Source organism: Primulina tabacum, chromosome 18, assembly GCF_025594145.1.
Source record: "Primulina tabacum isolate GXHZ01 chromosome 18, ASM2559414v2, whole genome shotgun sequence".
Classification (NCBI taxonomy): Eukaryota; Viridiplantae; Streptophyta; class Magnoliopsida; order Lamiales; family Gesneriaceae; genus Primulina; species Primulina tabacum.
Window position 1 is genome coordinate 2,513,979 of NC_134567.1, and position 15,902 is coordinate 2,529,880.

Sequence of the window (15,902 nt, forward strand, 5' to 3'; positions counted from 1 at the left end):
CAAAGACTTTGTTCATTAGACGCTGGTATGTAGCCCCTGCATTCTTCAACCCGAAATGCATTACAATATAACAAAATGTACCTCCCGAGGTGATGAAGCTGGCTTTATCTTTTTCACTCTTGACTAGGGGAATTTGATGATATCCCTGGTATGCGTCCATAAAACTCAGTAGTTCAAAACCTGAGGTGGAATCCACCAGCTGATCAATCTCGGGTAGGGTATAATGATCCTTGGGACAAGCTTTATTAAGATCACGAAAATCTACACACATTCGCCGCCTCCCGGTAGATTTAGGCACCAGCACCACATTCGAAAGCCATGTAGGAAATTGAATTTCTCGAATGTGGCCGGCCTTCAGCAGCTCCTTCACTTGTTCATCAATAACTTTGTCCTTTTCAGGGACCAAAGTGTCTCTTCTTCTGCTTTACCGGGTGAGAGCCCGGGAGAATGTTCAATTGATGCTCCGATATTAGGGGTGAGATCCCTGTCAACTCTTGTTGGGACCAGGCAAACACATTCATATTAGCTTTTAAACAATTGATCAGACTAACCCGGGTGGATGTACTGAGGTCCCGAGCCACCCGGATTTGCTGCACTGGTCTGATCTCTATCATCTCATGTTCCTCCTCTGCCACAAAATGTACATCTCCCTTCCCCACTACTCTTCCTCCTTCTTCGTCCACTCTTGCTTTCTTTCCTTCCCTCCTAGTTTTGCTTTGATCAGCTCGGACCCCCTCCAAATTGCACTTCCGAGAAGATGGCTGACCCCCCCAGACTTCTCCTACCCGGGCTCCAACAGGAAATTTTATCTTTTGATGGTAAGTGGATGCCACGGCTCTTAATTCATTCATAGTCGGCCTCCCCAGAATGATATTATATGAAGATGGGGAGTCCACTACATTGAAAGAGGTCATCACTGTCTTTTTGAGATCCTGAGAGCCCAGGGTTAATGGTAAGACAATCTCCCCTTCCGGGTAGATCACATGGCCAGCAAAGCCAAAGAGGCAGTTTCCACAGCTTCCAGGTGAAAACCCTGCAAATCCATCTGTACAAAGGCATCTTTAAAAATTACATTTACAGAACTGCCCGAGTCAATAAAGACCCTCAAAATGTCATAATTTGCCACTCGGGCCTGTATCACCAGGGCATCATTATGGGGTAGATTTACCCCCTTTAAATCTTTCGGGCCGAAACTGATCACCGCCTCATTTCTCCTCGTCCCCTCTACCTCCATACATTCCCTCCTACTCCTTGATTTTCTGGACCGGTTGGAGTCTCCATCAGTGGAGCCTCCTGATATCATTTTAATCAACCCCGTGGCAAGGGGGCGAATTCTTTTTTCTCTCGGGCTCGGGTTCTCTTCTTCTCCCGGGCTCACTCCTCGGATTACTCCTCATACCTCCTCCTCGGGAACAGGATCCCGGCTGCCGAGATATCCAAGGTGGCAATCTTGGTCTCTTGTTGTCGTGACTGGGTCCCAAGGTGGAAGGTAAGACATAATCTCCCTTCAGTGTCTTGCAGTCCTCGGTGTTATGATAACACACTTTGTGGAGAGTGCAAAATCCTCTCTTCTCTGGCAGGGATAATTGATGGTCCGGGGCCAGGTCTCTACTACATTCTTGCACTTCCCTTTCACGGGTAATCTTCAGAGGCACGTGATGAGAAAAGTGCCCTGGATTACCCATCTTTTGTCCTCTCTCCTCGGGCTTAGACACCCGGTCCACTCTCTCCTTCCTTATAGCCTCCCTCTTCTGTTTCTGAGCTTCTTCCATATTGATATACTTCTCTGCCCGGGACAATAAGTCTTCGAAATCCCCGGGCACTTTCTTGGTCAATGATTTGAAAAACTCACCCTCCCTCAAGCCCTGGGTGAATGCGGTAGTCTTTGTTTCAGTGGCACAAGTGGGAACATCAAGAGCCACTCTATTGAATCTTCTTATATAAGCCCTCAAACTCTCCTTCGGGCTCTGCTTGACCTCGAAAAGACTAAAAGCAGTCTTTTTGTACTTTTTGCTGCTGCTGAAATGGTGTGAAAACACCTTTTGGATGTCTTTGAAAGAACTAATACTTTGAGGAGCCAAACCCTCAAACCACCTTTGAGCCGAGTCTACCAATGTTGTCAGGAACACCTTACACTTAATTCGATCAGTATAACAGTGTAACATAGCCATATTCTCAAACCGGGCTAGGTGCTCCTCCGGGTCTGCGTTACCATCATAATCTTTCACTTTGGACCGATTTGAAATTCCCGGGAAGAGGTTCCCGGACAATTATCTCAGCAAACGGACATCCCTTGGTAATATCCGGGGAAGTACTCCATCTCTCCAACTGCCCTTCCAGCACCTTCATCTTCTGCCTCAACTCCAACAACTCTTCCGCCACAGTAGGAGATTTGGACCCGACGCTGGACTCATCGTCTTCTCCTCTCACCTCCTCCTCCCTCATCTCCTGCTCCTGCTCCTGCTCATGCTCCTGTCTATCTCCGGGTGGTGTAACATGATGAGAAACTTCTTTCCTGGCCATAGCTTGCTTTATGGCATCAGATACAATCTTTTTCAGCTCTTCCGGAGTCAAAGTAATGAGATTTGGTCCGGTGTTATTACCACCACCTTGTCTCGAAGTCTGCCCTCCATCCTTCTGGGCCCTAGAATTATCTTGATTAGTTCTTCTTTTACGAGCCATATCAACGTCTTAATCTCGATTTCTCACAGACGGCGCCAATGATGTGATCCCGCTAAAATGGGCGAGCCGGATTAGGAGCTCCAACGGATCAAATCAACAATTTATAGTGTTTGGGAATTTTGAAGATAATGGCTAGCGATAGCACCTGTAAACAATGAAAAGAACTCTTGAATGGGCGCCGGAGGGACTGTCCGGCGTGGCCACTCCGATGCAAAAGTCGGCAGGTTTTCAGATTAACACAAGCAATATTAAAGAGAATATGTAAGTGCTTTAGAGTTCAAGGGTTTCAGAATCGTTAAATGACATTAATACCTGCTATTTATAGTAGAAAATGGGGTAGGTACCTCGATTATCGTGCCACCTACTAAGTATGGCAAGTTGGCTGCCCATACTTGTAGCTTCTGATGACTTCTAGGATACTCCAAGCTCAAGTTGTCCTGACAGATTAGACTGCCTGTATCAATCATACTCGAGTATGGTGCAACTTTCGAGGTGGCCCGGGTAGTAGAGTACTCGGGCTGTTGGTGGAAAGCCCGGGCTTATGATGATGATTACCCGGGAAGAGCCGCAGTGCCCGGGAAGAGAAGATTTGCCCGGGTCTTTAGGAAAGTAACCGGCACATTGGCTATGATCTGGGCTATCCAAGTACCAGACCGGGTTAATGATGACCCAGATCCTTATGGGGGTATCAAAACTCTTAGTGAACCGTTAAGAGTTGCAACACCAGCTATCAAAACTATTGAGACCCAAAAGGTATATCAGAACTGTAAAATTTGCATCGGTAAACAGAACTTTGAGGCAAAATTGATTCAACTCAATATGATTGAGTTCGACATCATTCTCGGAATGGATTGATTAGCTAAACACCATGCCATGGTAGCCTGCCAAAATAAAAATGTTAAGCTTCAGGCTTCGACTCAAAAAGAAATAATATACCATGGAAAGTCCAAGGAACAAAAGTCCCTACTATCTACCTCACAAACCTGGAAGGCCATAAAATGCGGTGAGGAAATCTACCCGGACAATGATCAGCGAAGTCAAAGAAGAAACTACTCCAAAGTAGGAAGAAATTCCAGTTGTCCAAGAATTTGCAGATGTTTTTCCCGATTAATTACTGGGTGCGATACCCGATAGAGAAGTGGAGTTTGAATCAATTTGGTCCCTGGAGCTGCACCAATTTCAAAGGCACCATACCAAATGGCTCCAGCCAAATTAAAAGAGTTAAAGGAGTAACTTTAAGAGTTATTGGACAAGAAACAAATCCGACAGAGTGCATCCCCGTTGGGATCCTCAGTCTTGTTTGTAAAGAAAAAGGACGGAAGCATGAGGCAATGCATTGATTGTAGAGAACAAAATCACAATAAAGAATTAATACCCGCTCCTAAGAATAGATGATCTTTCAGATCAGCTAAAAGGAGCCAAAGTATTCTCAAAACTAGATATAAGATCAGGTTACCATCAGCTGAAATTCAAAGCAGATGATATCCCTAAAACGGCTTTTAGGATAAGATATGGATACTACGAATTCACGGTAATGCCTTTTGGTCTAACAAATGCTCCTGCAGCATTCATGGACCTTATGAACTGAGTGTTCAAGCCATACCTTGATAAGTTTGTGGTAGTTTTCATAGATGATATCCTTGTGTACTCGCCAAGCGAGGAAGACCATCAAGAGCATCTGCGTCTCACCTTGCAGATACTGCGAGAAAAAGAACTCTATGCCAAAATTCAAGAAGTGTGAATTTTGGCTAAAAATTGTTGCATTCTTAGGCCATATAATCTCTGAACTAGGGGTGTCAGCGGACCCTAAGAAAGTATAGGCAATCAAGGACTGGCCTCGACCAAAGACTGTAACCGAAATAAGAAGTTTTCTGGGTTTAGCTGGCTACTATAGAAAATTTGTGTAAAGATATTCTTCGATAACCATTCCTCTCACCAAACTCACACAGAAGAATTCAAAAATTCATTTGGAATGAAGCATGTGAGAAGAGTTTCGAAACCCTGAAGACAAAACTCGCATCTACACCAGTACTAGTTCTTCATGAATATGGTAAGAACTTCACAATATATAGTGATGCTTCAAAGGAAGGATTAGGGTGTGTGCTTATGCACGAAGGTCAGGTAATTGCCTATGCATCAAAGCAATTAAAATCTTATGAGCAAAATTACCCAACTCATGATCTTGAATTAGCGGCAATCGTATTTGCGCTAAAGATCTAGAGACATTATCTTTATGGGGTAAGATGCGAAGTATTTATTGAATACCAGAGCCTCAAATAAATATTTACCCAAAAGGAACTAAACATAAGGCAAAGAAGGTGGATCGAACTTCTGAAAGATTATGATTTATCAATTAATTACCCTCCGAGTAAGGCGAATAAAGTAGCAGATGCTTTGAGCCAGATGAACATTGGGAAAGTAAGCTTATCTTCCCTATCAGCGCAACCATGCTTTAGAGAATCGATCAAATTAAAACAAAGCCAGGATCCCTCTATCACAAATATTATTGAACAAATTCAAGAAGGAAGAACACCAGAATTTCAGACTAATGAAAATGATGTCCTCTGGATGAAAGGACGGCTGTGTGTGCGAGACATTGATGGGATTCGGGAAGAAGTGATGGCCGAAGCAAATAAGTCGAAATTTTCAGTCCACCCGAGAAGCACCAAAATGTACCAAGATCTGAAAATAATTTCTGGTGAAATGGAATGAAGAAAGACGTAGCTATCTTTGTTTCAAAGTGCTTAAACTGTCAACAAGTCAAGGCAGAACATCAACGCCTGGAGGACTCCTAGAACCATTAGAAATACCAAAGTGGAAGTGGGATAACATCTCTATGGACTTTGTAGTAGGGCTACCAAAATCAAGGTAAGGTTACGATGGGATTTGGGTAATCATTGACAGATTGACCAAATCTGCACATTTCTTACCAGGTTTGAATGAATTACAACTTAGATAAATTAGCCACACTGCACATGGATAACATAGTAAGATTACACGGAGTTCCTTCAAGTATATTATCTGACAAAGATCCAAGATTCGTATCACGATTTTTGAAAAGTTTTCAAAAATCTATGGGGACCAAAGTCACGCTCAGCACGGCTTATCATCCACAGACTGATGGCCAAACTGAAAGGACAATTCAAACCCACGAGGGAATGTTGAGGGCATGTGCTCTGGATTTTCATGGAAATTGGAATGAACAGTTACCCTTGATAGAGTTTGCTTATAATAACAGTTATCACAACAGTATTAAAATGGCTCCGTATGAGGCGCTGTATGGTCGAAAGTGTAGATCACCTCTGTATTGGGATGAAGTAGGAGAAAAGGCTATCAATGGACATGAGCTTGTTCAAGTAACCATCGACAAAGTCGTCATAATCAGAGAAAGACTCAAGACAGCTCAAGATAGACAAAAGAGCTGGACAGATTTGAAGAGAAGACCGTTGGAGTTCGAGATCGGTGAAAAGGCGTATGTTAAAGTCTCCCCTATGAATGGAGTGGTTCGGTTCAGCATGTCCGGAAAACTAAATCCAAGATATGTAGGACCATTTGAGATACTGGAGAAAGTGGGAACCCTAGCTTACCGATTGGATTTGCCACCAGATATGTCCAGAATTCACAACGTTTTTCACATATCGCAACTAAGGAAATATATCCCAGACCCAAGTAACATCCTTAAGGTTGCACCGCTGATGATCGAATGACACTTGAATGAAGAGTTGAAATATGAAGAGGTCCCTATTCGAATAGTGGACACCAAAGAACAAGTGCTGAGACATCGAACAATCCCATATGTCAAAGTACAGTGGTCAAATCATACTGAACGGGAAGCAACTTGGGAACTAGAAGAAAGGATGCGCACCCAATATCCTCATCTCTTTAAAAGATCGAGCTGAACCAAGTTTCGAGGATGAAACTTCCAATAAGGAGGGTGGGATGTGAGTAATAAAACTAAAAATGAAGTTTAAAACTTTAAGCTTAGTTATAAAACTCAACTATAAACTTAAACATTTCATGGTAACATTGCTCGAGAATGTAACTTTAAAGCTCGAGACTTGCTAAGAAGGGGATCTATACTATAAGAAAACGTAACAATGGAAGAGTCATCATCCGAGGAGTAAAACCCCACCTCATGAACTCAAGATTTCAGCTCAAGGAATTTCATCTCTCCTTGTCTTAAAAGAACCAAAAATGGATCAAGAAGAAGGAGCTAAAGCAGCTAAAAGTTTAGACAAACTTATTGTGCAAGAAATGACCATTGAGATAACCAAGGAATGAGCTAGAGGAGCTAAAGGTTCGAACAAACTTATGGTGCAAGAGATGACCATTGAGTTAACCAAGGAGGGAGCTAAAGGAGAAGCTAGGAGGCTTAGAAAAATTTATGATGCAAGAAATGTCCATTTAGAAAACCAAAGTGACTCTTGATGCTTGGAAGGCACTTTGACTACATTTAATCCTTTTCTTGTGCATCAAGGGGTCAGCCAAGGGGATTAAAAGAACATATTTTTCCTCTATAAATAGCACTCAAAGGTTGAAGGAAAAACACAACAAAAAGCCACAAAACGTTTCGGCTCCTTCCCTCCACAAAGTATCCAAAATTTGGCCAAAGCAAGGAAAGAAAAAAGGAGAAAGCTTCGTGCAGTTGTCTACTCAGAAAATACGTCAAAGTGCTGCAGGATTGACGTCTTAAAAATAGGCAAAGTGCTGTTCAGTTTTCGGGTGAAACTTCGTTCAAGAATCAAGTAAATTTTCAAGACCCCGTCTTCGAATTTCTGTAAGTGGGTTTTTGTTACATATTTTTCTTGTATTTTAAACTTTGCATAAAAATAATATGACATGCTTGTATGTGTGTCTTTATTTTCGAAATTCAGTGTTTACATAATTTAAAATTCTGATCGATGAATGTTATGTTCTTTCTGAATTCGACATCCTTTGATTCCGCTGAATTCCTTTCAAACTTTTGATAAGTTATATTCGATAAATCTGGATTATGTGATTAACTGTTACAAATTGATTTGAAATAGAACGATAATTATAATTATGTCTAGCCCCGTCAATGGGTATAAAACTGTGTTCTGGCCCCCATCAGTGGGTATAAAACTGTGTTCTGTCTGGCCCCCATAAGTGGATATAAAACTGTGTTTTGGCCTCACCTCATTCATTCTGAATTGTTTTTGAATTGCTCTGAATCGTCTGATAATTTCTGTCTCATATTTGATTCGGTTCTGTTATGATAAGTCAAAAATAATAAGTTTTGAAAGTTCGTTAAAGAGACACTTTAAAGATTAAGTTCTATATGTATCTTTGAAAATCGATCGACCCCAACATGCTGAGTGTTTACCAAAACACTCACCTCTTACAACTTTCAGATAAGAATGAAGAGCAAATGAATGAGAGGTACAAGACGCTTTCTGGGGATGGTGATCGATTGGCAAGATCAAGAATCAAGATTTTTATCGTTCCTTTTGTTTAGTTTCCGCAAAATCTGATGTAATTTTTATTCCGTTGTCATTGTAAAGACAATATATTAGTATATGAAAAAGACTGGTTTTTGGCCATTTGCTACGAGGCTTAATATTTTTCAAGTAATTGTTAAACAATGCCGGATGTCACCGACGGCTCAGTATCGGGGCGTGACACATTGGGTACCAAGTTGCTATTCAGTACAACTTTCCATCCTCAGACCGATGGTCAGTCTGAGAGAATTATTCAGATATTAGAGGATCTACTCAGATCTTGTGTGATCGACTTCCAGGACAGCTGGGAGCCATAGTTACCTCTCGTGGAGTTCACATACAATAACAGTTATCAAGTATCTATTGGTATGGCTCCATACGAGGCGCTTTATGGGAGAAAGTGTAGGTCACCGATCTATTGGAATGAGGTAGAGGAAAGGGCAGAGTTGGCTCCAGACATTTTCAGACAGACTGCAGAGCTAGTGATCAAGATCTGGGATAGGATGAAGACTGCACAGAGCCAACAGAAGAGTTATGCCGATAAGCGGCGCAGAGATCTAGAGTTTGTAGTGGGTGACCACGTGTTTGTGAAATTCACACCTATGAAAGGTGTGATGATATTTGGTAAGAAAGACAAACTCAGTCCTAGATTCATAGGACATTTCAAAAACCTCGAGAGAGTTGGGACACTAGCTTACAGAGTTCCATTACCACCGAATCTGGCGAGAGTTCATAACGTGTTTCACGTCTCGATGCTGCGAAAGTACATGTCGAATCATTCCCATGTGCTGAATTATGAGTGTTGGAACATTTCATGTTCGCAATCTTGCCTGATTTTGATATTCAACAAAACTTGTTATTTTGTTAATAATGAACTTACCTAAGCATGCAGTTAGCTGAACATAACTAAAGATATCGTAGAATGGAAACTGAAAGTAACAACTGATTAATCGAACTGAACAAGTTCAACTGATGAATAGTAAACCCGTTCAACTGATTGTCCAGCTGATATGTGGTTCAGCAGAAGACCTTCACAAGCCCGGCCAGCTGATAAAGAGTTCAACTGATAAAAATCCCAGCTGACCAATTCAACTGAATCAATGACATCAGTTCAGCTAATGAGGCAACTGATTTCACCTCATCAGAACAAAACAAGTTCAACTGACCAGTTCAGAACATCAGTTAGAAGAAAACTAGTTTGCAGTTGCCGATAAACTTACATAAATGGAATCCAGCTGTGAAAAAAAGTACAAAAGCAATTGTTCAATCAAAGGACAATAATGAACGTTGCATCAGAGCTTAAAGATAAAACGTTCCAGAGTCAATAAGAGACAAAACACAATTCAAGGAATGGATTCAAAATGCAACAGATACAATAATTTAGTCTCATTGTACGATCAAGCTTCACGCATATAAATAGAAGATGAAGATCAATGAAGACCGAGGAACAATAAGAGTGTGTGAAGAAGAAGGGCACGCTTGAAATCTTATCAGCTTACAAGAAGCAATCTGTGACGAACCGTATCTTAAAATACTAATACTTTAACATTTTTATAAAAATTTAAAATTTTCTTATTAAATAATTTATTAAAAGTATAGATCTTAAAATAAATTAACGGTCAACACTTATACTAAAATAAAATTAATATTAAAACTCCATCATTTAAAATAAATGACGAACATCCAATTAATCTTAAAATCCCAAATTTTTTACTGTTCTTAAAGGCATGTAGCCTGAAGACATACAACTATGCAAGGTTTCCAGCCGATATACCATATTCAGAAAAACTGAGCTAATAAAAGAAAACATTTAAATTTTGGAATAAAAATGAATATAAAGTTCATCTATGGAACTTTTACAAAACCTAAAAGGAATTAACAAAGATATAACAAAGAAATTAAACAACTGAGGATTTTACCGAGTTTCACCTAAGAAACATAAAATTATAAAAATCACCCATAAACTCCTTAAACGTCATCTCTCGGCTAAGCAGGCTGAAGGGCTACAATATGAATTTATTATTTCGGAACAGTGTGTTAACCATTTCCTGGTTCATCTTTTACCTTATGTTTTAACCAAAAACTCTTACATTACATCGAATTCCAAAACTCAAATAAATCTTTATTATCTCAATTTTATTTCAAGTTTCAAATAAATATAGATCATGTCATAGTAAGGTAATGATTTAGCACGAATATTTTAGCATGTCATTCAGACTAATCTTATGAAATAAAAAATTATAAACAGTAGATAAAAATAGAAAATAAATGATAAAGTAAACATAAAAGTTGTATTCAGAACTTGAAGCTTTTTATTAAAATCTTACGAATGGTTGTTTATAGAGAGAGAATATAGGGGAGCAAACTCGACCGTGTCTTTCTAAGATTACAAAACAACCTATACATAGAATTAAGAGCCGGACATAAAACCCCAGATTCCAACTAAAAAGATAAATAGTACAATGCTTTATAAAAGCAAATAGTAACATGATTACAAAAGTCAAAAGTTCATAATGATATTCAACTAACTTTTCATTATTCAAGATGAATATTTTATCATCTTTAATATTGTTTTTATGGAATTTTTAAATTTTCAAATATATCACTAATATGAGAGAAATTGGGAATATCTTCGTCTGGATCTTGAGCATCCTGCGTTTGTATTAAATGGATGAATTGATTTTCGCTTGATTCAGAAGGCATAGATTTATCCGATTTGGAGTCTGAACATCCAATATTCTTATAAAGATCTTTCTTCATTTCTTCAGTATAAACTTCGATAATTTTTTCTTTGGGATAGATATCAGAATATTTATGAGTAAGAATCTTGAATAGGACTCATCGAATCTTGTTCTTTTTCTTGTTGCTTATTAAAATCTTTCTTATATAAAGAAATTTTTTCTTCCATATGTTGAAGGGTTTCGAAGCTATAGGGTTTTTCTGTGTCAGGATCATCCCTTAATAATTTGTCCCAAAATTTTGTGAAACTAACCCTCTATAAGCAGGGAATGCCTTCATCGTTATAACCAAATTCAAGTTGTCATCTCCATATTCATGGAATACCAAATTCCATAAAGAATAGACATAAAATCTTGCCATCAATCCAATGTTCTGAACATGATTTTTTAATACTTGGAGAAATATTTAAACCTCTGGCAAAATTTTTACTAATGGACCAAAAAATTTCACCATGTTAAAAACCAATTAAAAACTTGGTAATGGAAAAAAATTTCCCAAATTTTCAAAAACCATGTATGTTTTCGTTTTTCATTTTCATAAAATAGAGTTTTATTAAAACTCTCAATATAATCCTAAAAATTAATTTTAAGATTCATGTGATGATTTTGGGAATAAAACTATTTTTTTACTAATGGAGATATACCCCATTATTCAATAGATATAATATTTTTTATAATAAATTTTGAGAAGTTATAACTTCATTTCTATTGAGTATTACTGTAAAAGTAAGCGTGTCAATTCGGGTGGGTTGGGTGGGTTGGGTCGGGTTGAGCAATAGTACTATTCAAAAATTGTTCAACCCGAACCCTCAACCCCCAACCCGAACCTGAACTTGAATCAACCCAACTAACCCGATTTTAATTTTTTTCTAAATTTTTTAAAAGAAAATTAAATAAAATTCAAATAATAATAATAATAATAATAATAATATTTTAATTTAAACACATAATAAAAAAATCTCCATCATATATATGTTTTAAATTTGAAAGTCTAATTGTAGAAAAATAAAATAAATTTATTAAATCAAATAAACAATTGTTTAAAAAATAAAAAATGTTCAAAATAAATATTAAATTATAAAACTTTGTGATATAAATATACAATAAATATTTTTTCAGACATACAATATATAAAAATTTAGGCAATATTTTTTCAAATAAACAATCTATAGCAATGTGCTCCCAATTCCACTGTGGTACTTCAAAATTTTGGAGTAGTTTGCAATCAGCTTTGGGTTCAAAGTTGGCCATGAGCACTGCTTATCATCCCCAAACTGATGGTCAGTTAGAAAGAACCATCCAGACTCTAGAGGATATGTTACGAGCAGTTGTAATGGATTTCAGGGGTGGTTGGCAAGAATCATTGTTTCTGGTCGAATTCTCTTACAACAATAGTTTTCAGACAACGATCGGTATGGCTCCATTTGAAGCTTTATATGGCAGAAATTGCAGATCTCCGATTTGTTGGGAAGATGTAGGAGAACGACAGATGTCTAAACCAGAGTTTGTACAAGAAATGAAAGATAAAATTGAATTGATCAGGAAAAGAATGAAAGCAGCCCTGGATCGTCAAGCAAGTTATGCTAATAAAATGCGTCGGCCTTTAGAGTTCCGGGTTGGCGATTATGTTTTCTTGAAAGTATCACCGTTTCGTGGTACTATGAGATTTGGACGTAAAGAGAAGTTAGCTCCACGTTATATTGGTCCGTATGCAATTGTTGAGAGGATTGGCACTTTGGCTTATTGTTTGGACTTGCCGTAGAGTTTGTCTGCGATACACGGTGTGTTTCATGTATCTATACTGCGGAAGTACGAGCCAGATCCATCTTCTGTTTTGAGTACCGAGGATGTGGAATTAGATAGTTCCCTAAGTTATGTTGAGCATCCAGTTCAAATTCTTGATCGCAAAGAGAAGCAACTCAGGAACAAGACGATTCCTTTGGTTTTGGTGTAGTGGAGTAGACATGGGATAGAAGAAGCTACATGGGAGTTAGAAGCTAGAATGCGTCAAGAGTGGCCTCACTTTATTTAAATTATGATGAATAACTCCATGTACTCAGATTTTCCTATGTATTATCAATGGTAAATATTTTAACCACTTTGTGTAAGCGGTGTATGCTAGATTTCGAGGACGAAATCTTTTATTAGAAGGGTAGAATGTGAGAACCCGAATTTAATTATTCAGTATTTGGCAAGAATTAGAAATAATTATTTTAAAGTGCTAAATTAAAATAAATAAGCCAAATAATTATACTTGTATGTTAAAAATATGTATTAAAAAAATATCGGCATTATAGACGATATTAAAATACATATCGATGTTTAATAGCATACGGGAGTTGTAAATATTTTCACCAAGTCACATTCTAGCATTTGGGATAAATCATTAAATTCATGTATATATATGTGTATAGAAGGAAGCCCATTTTTCCTCAAGCCCAAATTATTTCCTCCTCTAGTTTCTCGTTTCTTCTCGCCTCTTCTCTTGCATCCATTTTTCTTCTACATCATGAGCAGCTTCTCGTCGCCTCTTGCTGCAAATGAAGTGGGTCTCCATAGCTCACCCAATTTAGCCCAAGAAGTCCCTCGTCTCTCCTTGCCATAATCATCATAGAGGATCTTGTTTCTTGTTACCATGTTTCTTCAAAGTTGTTGTGTTTCCTTTCCAGCTTCTTGATTTATACTTTTCTTGGTTCCTTCGAATGTAAAGAGGTTGATTCTAGCTTTATTTCAGTTCAAGGGAAGCTTTTGAAGGTAATCCCAAAACCTAGGTTTTAAATTTTTGTCCATGGAAGAAGTTGGTTTCTGCTTTCGAGTTGCAGGTTTTGGCTTCTGATTTTCGGGTTTTTGTTTGGTTTGCACTAAGAATCTTGATATGATTTTCTTCCAAAATGTGTCAAAAGGGAATTCTGTGCTGAAGCTGCGTAGATTAGCTACTATATTTTTATTTTATGATATTTATGCGCTCGGATTCTGGACTTGTGATTCAAATAAGAGTTGTAGAGATATGTGTTGTCTTTGTATTGATATGAGAATCGTTAAATTCCATTAAAATTGAAATCTTTAAACTCATTTTTCCGAAAACTGATCAGGTACAGACTGCTGTCCGTGAATTGCGTTGGTAGTAGCGTCTTCTTGATAATTCTGGGATTTATCTATTAGGATTCTGGAAATGGTTTCTTCTAGGAAAACTTAGATATTTAAGTTTTCTTTCTTCTCTAATTGACGGATATCAGGTTTGAGTCAATGATGAGTTAGATATAGATTTTATACTCATAGGTGTCAAACCTAGATCTGTCATAGAACTCATTTCTCATGGATTCTGGTTTTGGGCATTTTTTAGTGTCGAGATGATTGAATTTCTTTCTGATGTCTTCTTATGAAATATGGGATTTTGAGTTAGGATTCCAGCCATGTATGTTAAGTGTGTTTTGGTTGGGTTATGTACCTTAAAACCGAGCTTAGATCCAAGCTGGAATTAGTAACTTGTTTTTGGCTAAGAGTTGAATCTTTATTTGATGAAAATAAATTATTTGCCACATGTTTTAATAGCCAGGAAGCTCCAAGGAGTTCATAAACTATTGTGGTAATTTAATTTGAAGGTTAAGGTACGGATTGATCGATTCTTTACAGCGTCTATACCGACGTGTAATTTAATTGATGTGATTTTATGATAATTATGTGTTAATGTGCTCTTTGTGCTGTTTGGGTGTATTTTAAGATTATTCCTCATTTTTTAAAATAAATGTGAGTTTTTTTAAATATATTGGAATAATCTGCGGATTTATATGCATTGTTGAGCACGCATTTATATCGAGCCATGACTCCGTTGTTTCCGAGATTTCTGTTTACTCTTGTATGAGTTATTAGACATCAGAGCCGAGGACGTTTAAGTGTCACACCTCTTATGACTAGCAGAAGGGTCGAGCAGTTCTGCAGACTGACACCCCTGATGCAGATGTGCAGGGCCGAGGGCGTATTTGACACGCCACACCCCTGGCACATGTGGCCACAGTTGTTGCTATCGTTTCTTTGGATCCAGTTTGATACCCAAGATTATTGGTACCTACATGCATTGCATTGCATTGATTTCATTACATGTCATTTATTTATGCTGTAATTTATTTGATCTTCGTATTGGGCTTAACCCCTGTCTCTCGGGGCTGCTGTGGTTTGTTTTGTGATTCCATAGCAGGTTATACAGGTGGTTCTGATGCAGCTGGCGGAGCGTCTGCCAGTGGAGCCCAGTGAGTCGGTTTGAGTTGTAAGTCCTCAGATATTTATACTATATATTGAGTCATTTGCCGAGGAGATGCCTCGTGTATTTGTATGGTTGTATTATTGAGTGTTGGATCCTATTCGGTGTGATCAAGCCTGGCTGGCTCTGTGTGCGATTGGTATTCTGTTTGTTTTAACGGACTCTATTTTCGAGTATAAATGTTTTGTTGTGTTGTTTTGGAATTTTTGGTATGTCCTATTTACGAGGAGGTCATGCCGAAATTTCTGTAGGCCCAAAATGGAAAATTTTTACTCGTTTTTGCTGTTTACGCTAATAAATCCTAGTTGTTTGATAATTAAAAATTAATCAGGAGCACGGGCCCTCACACTATTTGTTTTAATATTCCTCCAAAACCTATATCAGAAGCATAAGTTTCTACAATTTTATCTCATTGGGGATTTTCAAGCATAAGAAAAGGGAGATTTTTAACAGCTTCGGTATGTTTATTAGACCAAGGTAACAGATTTTTCTTTAATCTATCATATAAAATAGCAGAATCCTCAGCAAGATTTTTAATATAAGGAGAAATGTTATTTAAACTTTCTAAAAATCTTTGTAACTGAGTTTTATCAGTTATAATATAAGGAAATTTTGAACCAAATTCAACACTTCTTTGGATAGGAATTATTATTTCTTTTTTCAATTATATGACCAAGAAATCTAATATTAGTTTGAAACAAAGTCATTGTAAGGATCGGTTGATAGGTAGAAAAGTGTTTAGAAGGGGGGTTGAATAAACACTTA

At 38.0% G+C, this 15,902-nt stretch overlaps 1 long non-coding RNA gene across 2 annotated transcripts; it reads left to right on the forward strand.

The window, feature by feature from the left end:
- The first annotated feature begins 14,392 nt into the window (after positions 1-14,392).
- Positions 14,393-15,317, forward strand: LOC142533411 (uncharacterized). Of its 2 annotated transcripts, XR_012816748.1 has the most exons (3): positions 14,406-14,465; positions 14,795-14,941; positions 15,075-15,317. It is a non-coding gene; the product is annotated as an uncharacterized LOC142533411 (long non-coding RNA). The 2 variants fall into 2 exon arrangements; XR_012816747.1 differs by lacking the exon at positions 14,795-14,941 and having other exon boundaries at positions 14,393-14,487.
- The last annotated feature ends 585 nt before the right edge of the window (positions 15,318-15,902 follow it).